Below are 5,430 nucleotides of genomic sequence, written 5' to 3' on the forward strand. Positions count from 1 at the left end.
GGATTGCATGGAAGAAAATTGATTGATTTCATAAAAAAATGATTACAAAAAGTAAAAAAATTTGAAGATGAAGCCTAATGCTCCTTTCTTCTGCAAATAAAAAATAAAATAAAAATGAGAAAATCCCTTCCTCTCCCATGGTGGGACTTCAACATAAACTACTCTTCTTTTTCTTTCTTTCTTTCCAAGAACAGAGCACTCTGTTCTTGATTCTTTTTCCTCCAACCGAGCTCACCTCCTAAGCTCCTCCCTCCTCTATTCTTTCTTGAACCAGCCGACCTCCCTCTGTTTCTTGGTCCCCAGCCGATCACCACCCTCCTCCACCGAGCTCACCTTCTCCTCTCCTCTGCCGATGGCCCCTCCCTTTATAGATTAACCCCCTAGAGTGAGGATGCTTGGGATCTTTGCTGGGAGGAGGCGAATCGTCCGGGATCGCATGCGGAAGAGGAAGGATGCCACGAAAATCACTGGGGTGCTGGAAATGGAAGGGTTGCATGTCATCTGGGATGCTGGGGTTTCCTTCACGGACGCGGGATCGTTGCTCTTCCCTTCTTTGGGTGCCGGATTGGAAGCGGGAGGAGGACGAACAGCTGGACGTGAATGACGCTTCGAATCCGGAAGGCTGGCCGCGGGATCGACGGGGCGGAGCCGATCGTGGAAGAGATTCGGTGCGGATCGGCTGGAACACGGGATGCTTGCATCGCTCGAAAGGGCAGCTGGAAGTAATGCGGACGGTTGGAGGAGGATGATGCGGCTGAAGAAGAAACGGACGCATGAGGGGATTCGCTGATTTGGGAGGCTGTGAACTTCCTTCTTTGGGCCAAGAGGGGGACGCGATGCAGGGAGGAATGAGCTAGCCGCGGGATGCTTGCAAACGCGGAGGAGACGGACGGGTTGATGCTGGGAATCCGGAATGGGCGCACGGCTGGGAATGGAAGGTTGCAACGCTGGTTGGGACTTGGCTTCGCAGGAAGCTGGGATTTGATCCGGATGCATCACGGATCTAGAAAATTCTGGGAGCACATTGGGATTGAAGGCTGAAGACCGTTGATGACGGAAGAGATCCGGTTGCATCATGGGGCTGAGCTCCATCACATGAAGATGCTGGCTTGACTTGAGCTCGGGCTGCCGGGCATTGGGCTCAAACCCAATGTTAATTGGTTTCTTGGATTACTTGCACTCAAGCCCAAATAAAACGTTAATTAGTTAATTTTATTATTAATGATTAGCTATAATACTAGTTAAGATGGTATGACGATTGCACTTTTGTGCCCTCATCACATCCTCCAACCAGCTTATTGCTAGTCTCTAGCAATTTAGTGCAGAAATGAGAGTGCAAAAGTATTAATTATTATTATGCAAATACATGAACTAAAATAAATACTCACTTTCGTAGAGCACCACGATTGCACTTAGCATGTGCAACAAGCCGTTAAACCCCTAGGTTACCCTAGTGGACGAGTGTTGTCTCGTGAGGGTTTGCAGTGAAATTACCCACAAACTTCATCAGTCAAGGATTTCCAATTTTTAACTTGAAATTTGAACAAGTATTACTGTATGAAACTAGAATTGCAAGGACAATAGAGACTTGTTGCTATCATATTTAAGCAGACTCTAACTCAAGTTTCATTACACCCCATCTATCTGCTAACAAGTCAAGAATGTAGTGAGATGCAAGATAGTATTATATAAATGAGTGGCTGTCACTTACTTCCAACATGATCACTCCAATTTTCAAGACTTCCTAGAGTTAAATGGTAATGAACACCCCAAATTTAACTTTTAATTAGTCTGAATGCTAATAAGAATGACTTGTGCAATATCTAGCCTTATTAAGCTTTCTAGCTGACCCGTGTAGCGAGTGTTAGGCCAATGACTTCCGATCCAGATGGCTCAGGGCACTAGGTGTGAAGACACCCTAACAGGCTTAATAACCCAAGTCAACTAGGCTCCAAAGCCAAATTAGTCACTCAGAGTTTAATCTCAGCCATCCTCACCTTTTTACGCGAACACTCGTTGCTTGCCAAGCAAGAGGCCCGGTTACTCAGTGAGAAGACTTACAATAAACTCATTTTATTTAATTTTTTTATCTTTTTTTTATATAATAGGGTGTTCATCACACATATAACTTTAAATTATCCAGAAGATTAAAAGTATTCATATTAGTTGCAAGTTTACATACCCCACTATTCATGTGCTTACGTGTAGGTGCTAAATCGTCTTCTATCATGTTAGTAGAAGATAGGTGGGACGAAAACTCAAATTAGAACTGCTATCATATTCCTTAACTCAAAGCTATTGTCAAAGCAATTCCTAGTTTGTATAGCCAAAAAGAATTTGAGTTAAAAATTTGAAAATCCCCTTTTTTTTATGTGCTCATCATTTTTTTTTATTTTTTTTAAATCAAAAATATTCTCACCCCCATACCTAAATCTAACATTCTCTTCAATGTTAAAGAAATTTTAAAGCAGTAATAGGATAGAGGAGAAGTTACCTGATATGGGTAGACAAATTGACAATTGGGGCCAAAAACCCCCAAACCTGCATGTTAGTATTTTTTTAAAAAAATTTTTTTTATAATATTTATATGTTGGGTTGCCTCCCAAGAGCGCTAAGTTTTATGTCTTCAGCCAGACAATTCTAATTCATTCATGATAGACAGGGTCGGTCAGTAGTGTTGCCTCAACTTCTGGACTCAGATACTCAAGGTATGGTTTTAAACGATGTCCATTGACTTGAAAGGACCTACCATCCTTGGTGTTGCATATTATTACCGCACCATGCGGATGCACTTTCTCTACTATGTATGGGCCAGTCCAGCGGGATTTAAGTTTTTCAGGAAACAGATGTAATCGAGAGTCGTATAAAAGAACTTTCTGTCCTGGGTGAGATTCCTTACGAATGATCATTTTATCATACATGATCTTCATGCGATCTTTGTACTTCTTGGCACACTCGTAAGCATCGTTTCTAATTTCTTCAAGCTCATCGAGCTGAAGCTTCCTATGTTTTCCCGCTTTGTCAAGATCAAAATTTAAATGTTTAATAGCCCAATAGACCTTGTGCTCTAACTCGACAGGTAAATGGCAGGCTTTGCCGACATTCCAATTGGTGTTTCATAAGCCGTCCGATATGCCCACAGTGCATCTGTTAGCCTAAGAGACCAATCCTTCCGAGATGTATTAACAGTTTTTTCAAGGATGGTCTTGATTTCCCGATTGGAAATTTCTACTTGTCCACTTGTTTGTGGATGATATGGTGTACTGACATTGTGATTAATATTGTACTTTCTCATAAGGGCTTTAAAGATTTTATTACAAAAATGTTTTTCCCCATCACTAATGATAGCACGAGGGGTGCCGAAACAAGCAAAGATAGATTCTTTAAGGAACTTGATAACCACTTTGTGATCATTGGTCTTACATGCGATAGCCTCAATCCATTTTGATACATAGTCAACTGCTACAAGAATGTACTGGTGCCCAAACGACATAGGAAAAGGATCCATAAAATCAATACCCCAAACATCGAAGATTTCTATAATTAAGATAGGGTTCAGGGGCATCTCATTCTTTCTCGAAAGTTTTCCTAATCGTTGACATCGATCGCAAGATTTACAATAGTCATGCGCATCTCGAAAAAGTATGGGCCAATAAAATCCGCACTGCAAAACTTTTGCAGCAGTTTTCTTCCCACTAAAATGACCACCACAAGCATGGTCATGATAAAAGAAAAGGACATTCCTTTGATCATGTTCAGGGATGCATCGTCTGATGATTTGATCAGGACAGTATTTGAACAAGTATGGTTCATCCCAAAAATACCATTTTACACGAGCTAGGAAGCGGAATTTCTCTTGTTTGGTCCATGAACTGGGCATTCGTTCAGTAACTAGATAGTTGACTACATCAGCATACCATGGAACATTGGTATGGAAAATCATCATTAATTGTTCATCAAGGAAGGTCTCGGACACAGGCATGGATTCTCCAGATGATTCAACAATTAATCTGGACAAGTGGTCAGCTACAACATTTTCAGATCCCTTTTTTATCTCGTATTTGAAGATCAAATTTCTGGAGTAATAGGATCCAACGAATGAGTCTTGCCTTGGCATCCTTATTTGTGAGAAGGTACTTAAGGATGGCATGATCAGAATAAATAAGGACCTTGGATCCTATCAGATAAGGACGAAATTTGTCAAGAGCAAAGACAACAGCCAACAACTCTTTTTCAGTGGTAGAATAGTTGAGTTGGGCATCATTCAGAGTTTTGCTCGCATAATGAATCACATAGGGAAGCTTCCCCACTCGCTGATCTAGGACGGCATCTATTGCATAATCAGATGCATCACACATGATTTCAAATGGCAGATTCCAATCAAGGGACCTTATGATGGGTGCTGAGGTTAGTTCAGACTTCAGTCTTTCGAAAACAGTTATACAAATTGGCAAAAAATTAAAAATAACATCTTTCGCCAACAGATTGCATAAGGTTTCGACAATTTACTGAAATTCTTGATAAAGCGGCGGTAAAAACCCGCATGCCCTAAAAAGGATCTGACTTCCCTAACAGTTTTGGGAGGTGGTAATTTGGCAATTAATTCTACTTTGGCTTTATCCACCTCGATTTCCCTTTGTGACACAATGTGTCCCAAAACAATACCTGATTGGACCATAAAATGACATTTTTTCCAGTTAAGAACTAAATTTTTCTCTTTACATCGTTCTACAACAAGGGTCAAGTGATGGAGATATTCATTAAAATTAGATCCGAATACAGAAAAGTCATCCATAAAAACTTCTAAAAATTTCTCCACCATGTCGGAGAAAATGCTCATCATACACCGCTGGAATGTAGCCAGTGCATTGCATAACCCAAAAGGCATGCGACGATAGGCAAAAGTGCCATAAGGACAGGTGAATGTGGTTTTCTCTTGATCCTCACGTGCAATTGGAACTTGGTTATATCCAGAATAACCATCAAGGAAACAGTAATGAGAGTGGCCAGTTAGACGTTCTAACATTTGGTCAATGAAGGGTAATGGAAAGTGGTCTTTCCTAGTCATGGCGTTCAGCTTTCTATAGTCGATGCACACTCGCCATCCAGTTTGGATTCGAGTTGGGACTAACTCATTTTGGTCATTCTTGATCACAGTAATTTCAGATTTCTTGGGTACGACTTGAACTGGGCTCACCCACTGGCTATCAGAAATAGGATATATAATCCCTGCATCTAAGAGTTTAATGATTTCAGCTAGAACCACGTCCTTCATAACTGGGTTAAGTCGCCTTTGTGGTTCTCTAGAGGTTTTTGCATCCTTTTTTAGATGAATTTTATGTTGGACCACAGAAGGGCTAATTCCCTTAGTATCAGCTATAGACCAGCCGATCGCTTCTTGATTTTTCTGAAGGATATTTAACAACTTCT

The sequence above is a fragment of the Phoenix dactylifera genome, chromosome 5, assembly GCF_051530095.1.
Source record: "Phoenix dactylifera cultivar Ajwa chromosome 5, Ajwa_hap1_PhDact_Kaust_v1.1, whole genome shotgun sequence".
NCBI lineage: Eukaryota > Viridiplantae > Streptophyta > Magnoliopsida > Arecales > Arecaceae > Phoenix > Phoenix dactylifera.